Source organism: Balaenoptera physalus, assembly GCF_965194825.1.
Source record: "Balaenoptera physalus genome assembly, chromosome: 19".
NCBI lineage: Eukaryota > Metazoa > Chordata > Mammalia > Artiodactyla > Balaenopteridae > Balaenoptera > Balaenoptera physalus.
In genome coordinates, this window is record NC_138900.1 from 42,186,421 (window position 1) to 42,202,156 (window position 15,736).

Here is a 15,736-nt window from a genome sequence, read left to right on the forward strand (position 1 = left end):
CAGAAACTGCCAGTGTTCCAGATTTTGGCCATCCCAACAGCTGTGTAGTGGTATCTTACTGTTATTTTGATTTGTATTTCCCTGATGACATGTGATTGGAAAATCTTTTCATATGCTAATTTTTCATCTGTATATCTTCTTAGGTAAGGTGTCTATAAGGTCTTGGACCCATTTTTTACTTGGGTTGTTTGTTTTCTTGCTGTTTTAAGAGGTTTTGGTATATTTTGGATAACACTCCTTTATGAGATATGTCTTCTGCTGGCCATGACTTTTTACTTAGAATGGTGCGGCAATATATTTCACTCTCTATTATTGTACACCCCTATTTTCTTTATCTCAATTACCCCTAGCCTAGTTCAAACAATAGTATCTGCCCTAGAACTTTGAAGTGTCTCCTTAACTGGACTTTCTCCTGAATTCATCCATCAAAGCACCATTTTGAACACATTGCTTCCTGATTTTAAAATATTCAATGTCTTCAAATGGTTTCTAAATAATGGCTAAAATCCATAGTTTGGAAAGTAAAGTTCTCCATTTTCTGTCCCTATCCACACTTAGAGCTTTATCTTCTACTCTAACCTCTAATACTCTGTAGTCCTATTCACATAGGTTAAGTAGACCCCTCTGCAGTATTCACTGTCATGTATTGGCTTACTCTTGTTTCTTTTGCCTCAGTGCATTTCCTCTCCCTTCCCATAAAATTCCAGTTGTCTCTTGAAACTAAGCAAAAATGCCAACTTTCCTCATGAAGGTCACTCTTTGGTCTTTAACCTCTGCCTTTTAACATAGAGCATTATGTTCATTATTAGTCATATTTTATTTCTGCAACCTGTGTACATGTCTTCCTCAAAAGATAACATTAAAAAAAAAAAAAAAGATAACATTTTTCCTTGAGGGCAAATTCTATTCCATACCTATTCATCTTTTGGCTCTCAACAGCACTCACCAGAGTTCTATACATGACCTTCTTACAATTTCAGTAAACCGATTGAATCAGTTGCTACATCATTTTGACCACTCAGAACCATTTTATATGAGTTTTTTGGTTCTGTACTTATTCATTAAATTTCTAATTTATTCTTTTAGGTATACTCTGAAGACATTTATTTGAAAATGATGACACTAAGTAATGAATTTAATCCTAAATGAATGAGAATAACTACAGTTGGGGGTGATGTTTGCTTTAGGAGTCTCCAGATTTGTCTTATGTTATTAGATATACAGGCATACCTTGGAGATACTGTGGGGTTTGTACTAGACCACCACAGTAAAGCGAATGTCACAATAACGTGAAACGCATGAATCTTTTGATTTCCCAGTGCATATTAAAGTTATGTTTACACTAGGGTCTATTGGTGTGCAATAGTATATGTCTAAAAAAACAATATATATGCCTTAATTAAAAAATAATGGTATTGGAAAAATGGTGCTGATAGACTTGCTCGATGAAGGGTTGCCACAAACCTTCAATTTGTAAAAAATGTAATATCTATGGAGTGTAATAAAGCAAGGCACAGTGAAACGAGAGAGAGGGTTAAAAGTGAAATAACTCAAGGTATCAAATTGAAGCTTTGGCACTGTTGACATTATGTAATTATTATTATTATTAGAGATTTCAAAAATGCTAAATGAAAAAAAAATGCTAAATGCTAGTTTGCCCTGTTAAATATAGCATACCATTGGGAATTCCCTGGCGGTCCAGTGGTTAAAACTGCGCACTTTCACTGCTGAGGGCCCGCGTTCCATTCCTGGTCAGGGAACTAAGAACCCACAAGCGTCGTGGCATGGTGCATATATATATATATATATAGAGAGAGAGAGAGAGAGAGAGGAAGAGAGAGCATACCATTTACATGCTTTTAAACAATTCTTGACTGAATAGTCTCAAGTATTACACAGTTAGATCTTAGACCCTATTTTAACATAAGAGAAGAAAGCTATAAGTGGAAGGATGCTATGCATGTGAGAGAGAGAGCGCCAAAGGCAGTCAATATTCAAGCAGTAGAAATGGAAAAGAAAAATGGTTAAAGGGAATATGTCATTTGCCAGGTAGGCAGAAGGTAATGTATAAGTGACTGACAATCCAATTAGAGAATTCTTTATAGGCAAAAAAGTGTGGCAGAGCAGAAAGTTATGAACTACATAACACACCATGACATGAATTCCCAGGACAACCAGTACCATTCCATTTTCAAATATATGTATGAGGAAAGCCATGAATAATGGATTTCACATAACATCCTTGCTATGTAGTATTTAAAATATTTGTGCTGACAACGTGATCATATACATTTTTTTTTCATTACAGTTTTTTGATATGGTTAATATTTTCTGCTTGTGATATTAGTGTAGATACATGATACTGGACATGTTTAAGAGCCTACAACAGATTATCAGAATTTAGATGGCAGTGTAAGCATTTGGAAAAAATCCACTGCAACACATTTTTTTTTGTAAACTATTCAGTATTTGTATACTGTATTTTCTCCAGAAAGAATGATGTAAAAATAAAAAGGACAGGTGTATGCTAAATTGTGAGTTGTTTAATTTTCTGATTTAGTATCATGGTTATTTAGCATTTCACATCTCAGCAAAATCTTAGGAAAAGACTCTTTTTACCCACCTCACCTATCTCCAGCATGGCAGAAGTTATCCCAGGTAAAATAGAGTTAGACTGAAAATAACTTGATTATCTGCAAATATCAGACTCTCCAGCCAAAACACATATATTTAGCCTGTATCTCAGTAGGAAAACATCTTAATACCAGAATGTCAATTTTGGAAGCTACCTCAGAATTTATCAAGGCTGAATTCATTTTCTTACAAAAGAGGATACTGATGCATATTGGAAATTAAGCTAAGGAACCATCATGTTGTTGTTTTTCAGCACAAATATGTTACGTTTGCTCAACAATATTTACAATGCCCATGATGTTCTAGGCTATGTGCTATTATGTGTATAGAGTAATAACATGAGACAGATGTTATCAAGGCAGTAGATCAATGTCAGGGATCATTTCTTCGTGGGCTTACTGGAACTAGATTAATTAATAATCAAATTTATATATATATAAAAAAATATGTATTATATATAATATAGTATCATATGTGTTAATATATCATATAAGTGTTATATATTATATATGTTATATGCTGTATAATATGTTTTATGTTTATATTTATGTAAATAAAACATATTAATATGTTTTATTTATATATATTATATAATATGTATAATATATTTAACTCTAGATTAATATTAACATCTATTAACATATAATTTATAAAATATGATATATTTTGTTACATTATATATAACAGTAAGATTAAGATTAACAGTTTAATCTTGAGGTATAAATACTATTTCAGTGTCAGACTGAAGTTCTAAATCTATACAGGAGAGTGAGTGCTTATAAATAGTTCTGGTTGTTGAAATAGACTGATGATTCAATATAGTGGTTTCTCAGCAGTTGCTTTTGTTACGTGAAACATACTTTATATTAGACAAATCACAATTTTTAGCATACATACCCAGATTTAAAACTTGTGCATGGAACAGGACTGTGTCTCTTTAATTCATAGCTATTATCTACAGCATCCAGAACAGTGCTCAAACATAGCAGATGCTCATTAAAATTTGTTGAATAAATAAACAAGTTAGTGTGTGTGTGTGTGTTTGTGATTATTATTTTCCCTATTTTAAAACATGGTTGAAACTCAGGTTCAAGAGGAATTAAGAGTAATACATAATAATTTTAATGGACTATACATAATATATACATAATAATTTTAATGGCAAAACTATGTACCATTTTTGAGCTTTTAAATAAAAGCCAAGTCCTGGGCTCTTTTCCATAATTTATCTCATTTAACTCTCACATGCCATGTGGATAGATAATTATTCTCATTTTAGAAGTGGGGATAGTGAAGCTCAGAGAGTTTGAGTAATTTTGCACAATATCCTAATGTGAGCCAAAAGCAGAGCTGGAATTCAAAACAAGTTTTCTCTGACCCCAAAAGTCCCACTTTTTAATGTTGTGCATTTCTAGTAGTTCAGATGCCAGCATGCCATGCCCTGTGGACGTAATTGAGTATAATAAAAAATGCATAATGCAAATTTTGTTAGAAACTGAATCATTATTAATATTAACATTAGTAGAACCCTGAAAGCCTGCCTAAAACTATTCAAAATGAGGGAGCTAATATTTGGCTAAGCTTTCCTCTCTTGGTTGCAAAATTCTTTGGTCTAAGGGCTTTGGTTTTGTCTTCATGAAGTAGAAATATATATCTAGCCAACTATCAAGCTAGTATTTGAATGCTTTATCTAAACTAAGTCAAGAAAGAGTGATTATTTTTTAATTTAAAAAATGTATTTAAGTATAATATACATACAAAAATGCACATATTATAAATATACAGCTCACTGAAGTTGCACAAACAGAACACACCTATGTATTTAGCCCCAGGCTAAAAAACCAGCCCTCCATGAACACTGCTCACCATCGTGGTCTCTTAGAGTCACTAATCCTTCCCCCTCTCCAAGCATAAACATTATCTTGACTATCCTGACTTCTAACAGCATAGATTAGATTAGTCTCTTTTTATACTTTGTATAGATGGTGTTACCATCCTTAATTTTTTTTTTTTTTTTTGCATGCGGTTGTTGATGTTTGATTCTCTTTGCTGTAGGTCATTTCATTGTACAAACACACTACAGTTTATTAGCCCTTCTGTTAATGAACATTTGGGTTTTTCTAGTTTTTGCATGGCATTCCTATGAACATGTACTAGGGTATTTTTGGTGAGCATATTTGTACTTTTTTTTTTTTTTTAGTTTATACTTAGGAGTAGAATTACTGGGTCATAAGTTATATATATATTCAACATAGCAGTTACTGCTAAGTATTTTTCCAAATTTATGTTACCACCAGCATTATATAAAAGTTCTGATTGCTCTGCATCCTTGCCAATACTTTATATTTTTTATCTTTAAAAACTTTTTTAAATTTAACTCTCATGGTGAGTGTGAAGCAGTATTTCATTGTGATTTTAATTTGCATTTGCTCCTGACAAAATGGTACTGAGTACATTTTCATATGTTTATTGGTATATCTTTTATGAAGTATATAGTCAAGTTTTTTCTTTTGGGTTACCTGTCTTTTGGTATTAATTAGCAAGGATTAATTATATATTTTGGATATAAGTCCTTTGTTGAAAATATATTTTCAAAGAACTTCTAACTTTGTGAAATGAAAGGTTTTATATAGACAAAGATAGTTTAAATTTATATATATTGTCTAAAATTATATATATACACACCACATGTATATATATGAGAGAGACACCAAATTTTTTCAACATTACATTACAAATGCTTGAGTTCTTAGGACTATTGCTCCTTTTTTTTCCTCCTCATCACAGGGGCCCCTAACACAGTACTCATAAAGAGATATTGGAAAATTTTTTTCCTGACTTCCTGGTGATTTGCAAACTTATCTAAGGGTTCTTTGAGATTAAGAAACTTACCTTTCTTCTTCAAGACCAAGAATGAAGAAAGGCCATCTGGAAATTATTTTCCAGGAGAACCCTAAGCAATCTAGTTGGAAAATTCAGATAGTAATAAAATTTTGGTTTGAAACAGGACTGGGTTAAATTGATTCCAAACACTTTCTACTCTTAAGCAAAACCAAAAATTAAATGAGAGCAACTTTTACAAGTTTGGGTTGAGTTTTGATGTTCAAACGTCAATCAGTATTAAATCTTATTTTCTGAGGGTTAGAAACAGCAAGATGCCACTTGCTCTTTTTATAGCAAGACTCTCAACATTCTTTATAGAACTTGTCATGGTGTGTGTCCCAATTGCTGTCAAACAGGCTGCTATATATCTTGCTAAATGTAGGTTTGAATTAAAAATCTTCAGGCATTTGTAGGAAAGTAGTGTAGATAAAGCTGAGGGGACTCTGAGAAAGATAAATGACTTCACATCCTTCCTATTAAGAACTGACCAGAAACAAGCACAGTGACTGTGTTCTCTTTCTAGAGTGACAAAAGAAGAGTGATAGTTTAATTAGTTTAAAATAAGGTTATAAGTGACAAGTCCTGTGCTCTAGCTAGCTAGTATATGTCATTATGTATTTTCAGACAAATAAACTCCCTCCACCTCTGAGGAAGGAAAAGTATCTTTATTCACAGATATAAAAGTCCTTTTTAGAACTTGTTTGGCACAGATTCCTTAATCATTGTCACGAACATTCCATTCTTAAGTAAGCTTGCTGATTTCATAAACTATGCTAGAAAGCAGGAAGCCTAAATTTTCCATTTTCATTAACTGACTCACTTATGCATCCCTCGCAAAGGGGGGGAATATTTGTGGAAAAGAATGACTAGAAATGTACTATTTTTTCTCCTCCATGAAATGGGGACCTGAGGTTTGTGAGGCAAATAGGTATATGCTGTTAAATCTGAAAGTCCATCCTCCTCCCTCTAGACCATGATACTTTTATTAGGATAGTGTTACTCCTTTTTCATCTTTGTAAAAAAATCACATCCTCTCTGTATTCATGTTGGACAATATTCAGAATCCTGTCTAAATCCCCTATAGTATAAGCTATTTTCATGGTTCATGTTCATTTGAAAGAGTAGTTCTCAAACACTAAAAAAAAAAACATATTTACAACACAGACCACAGAATTTTCAGGACACTTTCATGAGGTTGTCAGATGTTTTAAAGCACATCCATATATCCCCAAATAAGAAACTTTGGCGTAAAAGTACTTGAACATGGAACTTATTTGAAGGAAAAATGGTAAAGACGTATTAAAGCCATGATTTTCCATCTAACATATTTGCCATACCATTCATGCCATATCTGTGTCAGATATTGGGAGTTTAGAAGGAGATGCCTTCTATCTTTTGTATCATTCTAAGGAGAGACAATAAAATTCCCTAAATACCCAGTGACTTTTTCCTTTCTTATGAGCAATAATATATACTGGAATTTTTTTCATGTAGGAAATAAAACAAAAGGAAAACACCTTTCTATTCAGATAATCATTTTACCTTTGAATTTTTAACTCCACCTACCTACCTGTTTATCAAAGTAACAAAATAAAAACTAAAGTCATCCCCAAATTCCCCCAATTACTTCTAGAAGTTAAAATGTTTATTCTGACACATCTGCACCTTTTAAGAGTTTGTTCTCCTAAAGGCAAATTTGCATTTCATTTCTACATCTTGCTTTTGTTCTGGCTGAGGAAGGGAGCTGTCCAGGGCATGTTGAGTGGAACTGTATCTACCTCATTCCTTTTAAAGTTTTCATGGTCTCTGATGACATTTTGTTATTTTGTAGCCATTATTCTGCATTGAGTTTGTAATAATTCGTATGAGGCAATGATACCTCTGACACCAAACTGCATCTGTCCCTAAATGAAGGACAAAGACAGGTGGCTTGGTGAGATTTGCTTGAGATTCCAGAACGGTGAGCATTACCATATGTTCTATTCATTTGTTAATTAGTAGGGTGACTATATAATTTATCATCTAAGCAGAGGCACTTTTGAGAGAGAAAAGGGTGCTAATAATAATAATAACACCTGATGATAGGTGTAAACTGGGACTGACCATGGCAAACTGGGGTATATGGCTAGTCTCAAGAATATGAGATACCTCCCTTCTTTCCTATTCTGTCCTAGTATCACTGGAATCTCCCACGTCCAATCATCCCCCACAATTCTGTCAAGGTTCTGTTCCATAGACACACAGCTGATGGCCCTCCCCTCAATTATTTGAAATAATAGTCTTTTAGGAATTTTTAAAAATATCTAATTCTTTTAAGATTTTATATTTTAGAGCTTTGCTCACACATGTTTTCTCTGACTAGAATATTTTTTAATCCCTTTTAAACTATTTAAAAATTCCTATACATTCTCCAGTTCAACTGTCTCCCCGCCCCCCTCCACCATGTGGAAATTCTCAACCTCTTCTTCCTCCTTACTAGCTGTGGAAGCTCTGTGGGAAAGCATTAACCTAGGATTCTTTGTCTTCATGAGTAAAACAGGAGTAATTCCAGGAGATTGTTTAGTGGATGAAATAAGAAAATCTTATGTCACAGTGTCTAGAAATCACAGAAAACAAAGATAACCCCCAAAACCTTTGAATTGTATTGAAGTTTCAAGAAACTATCAAAACTATCTTCTTCATAAACTGCTTCAGCTGGAAGATGAAACAATTAATTTCCCGTCTTAAATACCAAGGGTTTCACAAAGGATTTTATAAATGGGGATATAATAGATTCAAAGTATGAAATTTAATAAGCTTATCATGGATTGATTTCATTAACTAACACATTTGTGAATGATCATTAATTTTCATACTAGCCATTGATTTGTCACTTGAGGCAGTTATCCAAACAAACCTTAAAACCAACTCAAATATAAGGGTTCCTAATAGGTATTTCAAAACTTTAAGTCTAGCGAAGGATGGTACTTATATTCTTTTCCCTGGGATTCAAGAATAAGAAAGGACTGCTTATAGCAAACATTCAATCTGACTTTAAATATTTTTAAGAATTCTAGCTGGAAGACGAAATTTACTGATTAAAAGCTAGTTTCCATTTTAAGAAGGTGTTTTATATTTCTGAGTTCATATTTTCATTTTAAGAAAAGTGGTTATTGCTACTCCATCTTCACAGCATATTAAATGTTCACTTAAACGTTGGCCGGTTCCAGAGCAATTCACTTTCACAAAGAACTTACTGAACTTGAGAGACAGAAACAGTCTGCTTCTCCATGTTTTTCTACCCTTACAAGACATGCTCACAATGCTCCACTTTTATGTCTATCTTCCCTATTTATGTAAACATCCTTCAGGACAGGAACTGTACTTTCTTTTTTCTGTTCTTAGCTCCAAGTATCCACATACTCACTAAATGTTTGTATGAATGGATCAGTAGTTTTCTCTTGAACGTTTCTTGTAGATGCCGGTCACTTTAGAGATACCTCAATTTATTCATTCTTTATTTACTTTTTCATGAGATGTAGAATGATGAGAATAAACCCATAGTGATATATAAATCTTATCTAATTACAGATAAGTACAGTATATTATAAAAGCTCTGTCTCTGTAGATCCTCTTTTTCTACATAGCTGTCTTTTGGAGACTTAAAGATGTAATAGATAATGGAAACATCTTATAAATTTAATGGGAGGAAATTTTCACTAACAGTATGGATTTGTGGTTCGTTCTCTTTGTAAAGGTCAAGATTCTTTGCAATTTCTCTTTAAATGTTTGTTGGAAAATTCTGAATGTTATCGTAAGATCATGTTATTTGACAGAAACTTCTATAGAGTAAGGTTTTTAAAAAGCCACTTAGATTATTTTTGAGAAGTGAGAGCTGTTTTAAAATATCCAAATTCCTTTTTCTTTAAGGAACATCTAGCCTACCAGGAGAGCTGACTTCTGTGAGGTAGTTTTTAGACAAGGCCCTGGGATTGAAGATGCTACATACCAGCTGTCCGCAGCTATCTCGTTATCTGTATCCTGCTATGGGAAACATATGTTTGTATGTTGAGCTTTTCTACAAATTCATGTGGAGCTGTCCATTGTGAGAAGTGAAATGAAATGATGGAAAAGACTGCTGCCGTCATCCTGGGTGGGTGTGCTATCCACAGGTAGCAGAGTAACATTTGACAAAAGAACATATTCTCTGTCCTTGTTGCCTTGGGAGAAGAAGTAATCCTATGACTTGAAGGCGACTCGCCAGGGGATTTTTTTTGTTTTTAATTGTTACCCTGCCATTCTGAAAAAGGCTTTTAGATGGCTGGGTTTAAAATTCTGCTATCCTAATAAGGCAGTGAAATGGAATGGAAACGGTACATATTTTGTTGTCATATACTTAATACTTATGGTCAAATACTTAAACTCTCTTTGTTTCCTAATCTGTAAAGTAGAGATAATAACAACACCTACTTCAGGAAGTGTTAGAGATAATTCAGTGAAATGGTTCTGTGCCTACATACAGGAAGTAATAAACATATGTCAGCAATTACAATCATTTATTATTAGTACCATTTAGTCATTTGTCCTTTGGGCAGATATTGGTGATTGATACTTCCTACACTCAAGGCTCTGACAGTGTTTAAAAAGACAAGGGACACACATAAAAAGCCATTCTCTTAACAAATGAATCCATGATTTTGCCCTAAAGGGGACGTCGGTAGTTCTGAGTTAGATGAGATAATTTTCACTTTGGGGTGCGAAGTGAGTGCAGTGGCTGGAATTGCTGGTTTGGGAAACATTCTCTTAAAGCTAGATCTGGAGGAATAAATACTAGTTAGAGCCCTTAGATAAGAAAGCACTCTATCCCAGAAGGAATACCATAGACATAGGAAAACATTTGGTGGAAATGGAGGGTAGTAAGGAATGGAATTTGGATGGAAAGTTTGGAAGTGTAATTTGGTACCTGACTGTTGTCAGCTTTGAATGATAGCCTAGGCCTGTGGAATTTGTTTTGTAGACAAATGGAAGACACTAAGTGTTTTTGACAGAGAAAGGATCAAAACATAATTTGTATAAGAAAAAAGAAAAACAAAAGGCTGAGATCCAGACAGAAGACCCTTCTTGCTAAACTAGACTACTTTACACTGGATAGGAAGTACAGAGGACTCACGGGTAATCAAGTGGGAAAAGATTATGAAGGTTAATGTGATAGGAGTTGAAGATAGATTGACTCCTACATGCAAAGGGAACATTACAATTTTGAACTTGAATCACTGAGAATTTCCCACTGTTGGAGGAGGAAGTCAGGGAGAGTTTCTAAATTACTTAAGAAAAGATGATCTTTTTAGTTTTGTACAATGAGACATCTTGGTGATGCTATCCAGCAGTCGTCTGAAATGTGGTGTAGACGTCAGAATCTGGATTTTAAGAAATATACTGGAAACTGGAAGTAACTAGCCAGTGGAATTAAGCATAACTCAGATCTGAATTTTAATCCTTAACAAGATACAGACATTCCCTTCAATGTGATCAAGCCTCTTGGAAACAGCTGACAAATGGTACAATTTAATTAGAATTCAACCTCCTGGTTTTAAACAAAATGCCTGTGGGGCACTTAAACCTCATATAAAGGGAAACTTTCTGCTTTAGAAGCATGTTTAGACAAGGAGACATTATGGGGCTCTGATATTAGTATTCTATTTAGACATCCGCTTGTCATGGTTGGATAAATTCTCAGAAGGCTGGAAATTAAATCTTTTGATTCGGTCATTTTAGAAGAAATTGAAATTCCTTAAGAAAATTTGCTACTGTTCCCTAGATGATTATTATCAAGTGGAAGAAGTAAATGGTGGCATAGATAGCCCCCACAGATACTCCCTCACAAATACTCAATTTCAGATGGACAAAATGGTAAATGCATTTCTTGTGTTCTCTATGCATTTAATGAGTGTCAAAAATTGGAGTCAGGAGACCTAATATCTTGTCCTAATTCTGGCCCAGCCCACTGTGAGACAATAAGTAAATCATGTAAAACCTTTGTCCTTGGTTTCCTTATAATGTAAGACATGGCAGGATAGGGCGACATCTTTGGTTAACTGATCTCATTAGTGTAAAGCTCACCTTATATCGTAATAGTGCGTATTTCTGAAGACATTCATTCAGTCCTAGAAGGCAACAAGGGTGTCTGCATTTGAGCTTTAGGAGGTGGTTTTAAGATGAAGTGTGAAAGTAATGCCTAGCACAGTAACTGAAACATGTGGAGCACTTTATAAATATACACCATCTGGGTGAATGCAATTCAGCAGACATGTGGAGAAAGGCAGGCAGAAGAAACAGTCAAGGCATGGTAATGTAAGTGTAGGACTTTCAAAATCAACTAAAATCTTGGAAGTTTAATTGGGTTTCCTCAGTGCCTACATCTTCTGGAAACTGGGAAGTTGAGGCTTGAAGAGAGAATCCATCATCCCAAAGTAAAAAATTTAATTTTACACAAATATGTCCCAGACTGAGCTAGTACTTTCTTACATATTAATAATAAACTTTCAAAGCAACCATACTTGCTGTCTATTATTTCCCCCTTTTCCAGAGGTGACATCCAGAGGCTAATTGACTTGCAAAGAGTTGTCCATAGAAGCACTGGCTTTTTTTAGTAAGTACTAAAATACCAATAGCCGCAGAGTAATGGAGATCCCTTGGCTACCTAGAAATATAGTACTTATAGCAACTTGCTCACTTATTCGAAGTAGTAGTTTAGCAAAGCCAGAAAGTTCTTTCCAATTCCAAATGACTTTCTTCCAAGCTCTGAGTCTATGGGCAGTTGCCAACGCACAGGGCTGGGAAATGTGATATAATGGTGCCTGCAGGCTAGGAATCTGGTCTGTGGGACATATTGTTATTTACAGAGTTGCCATGAAACTTGGCTGGAGACTCAGCCCTCTATATGGGAGCCAGAGTCTGAGTGTCTTTGGCTAATCAGTATGCTTCCAGGGAGAAAAAAATAATTGCTGGTAAGCAAAGGCTCTGTTAATCATTAACTGCATGGCATCTGCTTCCACAATTACATTTCTAGAAGATCGGGATAATAACATTCCTTTGAAAATGGTCTAATTAATGCATTTTTTGTTATTATTATATTTTGAGCACTGGTAGTACCAAGCTAATCATTAAAGGCTTCCAATTTTGCAGTGTGCAAAGATACCTTATTGATTGATAGGAATATCCAAAGAAAGTGACATGGATCGGCAAAGACTATGATGACGTTAGCCCTTATCAAACCCAAGGAAGTAAACTGAATGTCTTGTGCATTTTCTACTGTCACAACTTACTCTGGGTACAATCAGGAACAGGTCCAAAATTATATGTATCTTCCCAGCACACATACATAAAGAATAAAAAATATTGCCACCATGTAAAATTGGGTTTGAATCTCAGTCCTGACACTAACCATCTGTATGACAGTAAATATAAACATTCTCATCATCAGTTGCTTCTTCTATGCAATATGGGCTATAATTTGTGCCTTTAAGTATTCTTAGGAAGAGTAAATGAGATGACACATGTAAAATGTACTGGCACAATAAATTATAGTCAATAATTCTTTCAGTTCTCAATAAATTATCATTTCCCTTCTCCATAATATTAGGCTATCGGTATGATGTCCCTATTTTTATGTTTTATGACCTGGCAAGTTGGAGTGTACTCATATGGACAGTAGCACAAAATATTGCAATTTGTCCTGTCCAGGATGTGTGGTTCCCAAAACTATTAGACATTTGGTGAGAAAACTGAAAGCTGCCTTGCCTGGAGCAGTTTTGAGTAGCAGAGCATTATGGCATCAATGACAACTGCTGAAAGCCCTGGATGTCAGACTTAGCATTAACCATCACCAAGACTCTGGACTCTCCCAGTGGGGGTACCTAATAATACAAGCCACCAGTCATCTGCTACATTCCCTTCAGCTATGAATAAGGTAGAAATATAGAGTTGACAAACTGAAAATGAAACCATCTTACCAGCTCTAATCCACATTTGAAAGAAATGTGAAAATTATATATGTCTAAGATTCAGGTAATTTTCCCTATAGAAAACAATTTCCGAAATTAATACTAATGGTAAAAACTGCTAACTTTTACTGTCAGTTTACTCTGTGACAGTAACTATGCCCACTTTATGCTTTACTGTCACCATAAACATGTCAAATGGTTGCTATATTTTTGAATTTTATAGATAAGGAAACCAAAATGTAGAAATGTTAAGTAATTCATCATACAACAGTGCTTGAAAGTAATAGAGTTGGGATTTGAATCCAGAACCTGTGCTTATTCAGAACTGAAAAAAAAAAAAAAAGAAAAAAGAGTCATGATTTTTTAAGTCTGAAAAAAAGTATCTCCAAGAGCCATGGAGTTTTTGATCTTAGGAAATCTCCAATTCCAGCTAATTTTATTTGGTTTTAATATTTGCCTGGGCTTTGAAGAACCATAAGGCATCTTGGCTCTCTTGTATTACAGACAATTCAAAGTAGGTCACGTGCAGAGAGTATGTCACTTGGGGAGAGTCAGAGGCCATCAGAAATATTCTTTGTAACCCTGTTCCTCTTAGATGGGAATCAGAGATGCTCTGGAAGCATATGTCAACTTTACAAATAAAATAGCTAGTTATTTCACCAGCAAAATGAATTTATTCAGGAATAGCCAGAGAAATTGCAATTCATGAAATGCAAGCTGTGGAGGACTATGGGCAAATACCGAGAACAAAGGATGTTTTATAGAGAAAAGAGGGGCGTTTGGAGGAGCTGTCCTAAATGAAAGTTCATTGGAAGAAAGTAAGAGTTTAGGTGGCAACTTCTTTTCATTGGCTGAACTGCTGCACCTCTCCTTGGCTGGGCTGTTGCTGGGCAAGGATAAAATCTTCCTTCTTCTTGCTGGAGTATTAAAGTAGAATTGTAAAGTAAACTGCAACAGACCCTGTGTGCATGAAGGCTCCCTGTTCAGGGCTTCTTGACTCCATTTTAAATGTGGTTTCTCTTTATTAATTTTTGCACATATAACGGAACATCACAATTACTCAGTATCTTGATGCTTTCTAAAAAAAAAAATAGTAAGGTTTCTCATTTTGTCTGTATTTCAAACCTTATTTCCCAGATGACAAGCATTGTTTCACCTTTCTGTACTTACAGCCTGAGCCAGTTAGGATTCATCTGCCTTCTGACATTCCCTAGCTCCTGGGCTTAGACAAATTCATGGAGTCAGGGTTTACTGAGCAGGAATTAGGGTACTTGGTGCCCTTTTTTTGTACATGGAACTTTTTAGTTTTAAATTATTTTATTGTGAAAATAAAACATGCACAAGGTAATAAGTAAATAGGTAGAACAAAAAAGCTACAAAATGAAAGGCTTTCTTCTACACTCTGAACCGAGTCCCTCTCCTTAGTCAATAACTATACAGGTTTTACTATGTTTCCAGAGAAGAATTATTCATATATACTGTAAATATATATATATATGTATATACTGTATTCTGTATAAAAACACACTTAAAAACATTATTTTTATTTTTACATAGTAGTGTGTGCATTTTAGATATTTTAGCACCTTGTTTTTTTCATGAAATACATCTCAGAGGGAGATTTCCAGGTAAAATAGGAAAGTGAAAACCCAAATGTCTCAATCTCTCCCCTAATACCTAATCAAACAAACAAGAGTTTGAAAACAGAGTCACCACTACTGAACACTAAAGTGTTGGAGAAAAGTATATTTTCATACTCTTTGAAATATGGAAGCAAAGCCAAGAAATATAAGATTCAGATGTGGTACCCCAACCATTTGACCCATATCTCAGAAACTATAATAAGGACAGGATAAGGACCAAATTCTGATATTTCCCATTATTTTGAATAAAAATGTACAATGGTTGTCAAATCATCTTGGCAAAAAGAAAGTATGGCCCGAAATTTTGCAGATTTAGAGATAGACATAAATTTACAGATTCAAGTAGCTCAGTGTACATCAGTGAGCAAATGATGAAGAAAACCACAACTAGACAAATCATAGACAAACTGCTGAAAATCAAAGGTAAACTGAAAAGCTTTGAAAGCAGCCAAGGAAAAATGAAACATTTCATAATGTTTGAATAGTAATTTGAATAATTCATCAGAAATTATGGAAGTCTGAACACTGTGGAACTACATTCTAAGGTACCGAAAGAAACAAAAATACATATTTTTTTATCCAGTGCAAGTCTCC

The 15,736-nt window shown here is 34.4% G+C and overlaps 1 long non-coding RNA gene across 1 annotated transcript in view; it reads left to right on the top strand.

Annotated features, from left to right (window-relative positions):
* Nucleotides 1–15,736, top strand: part of LOC309649494 — a 913,024-nt gene that overhangs the window by 546,349 nt on the left and 350,939 nt on the right. The window lies entirely within an intron of this gene.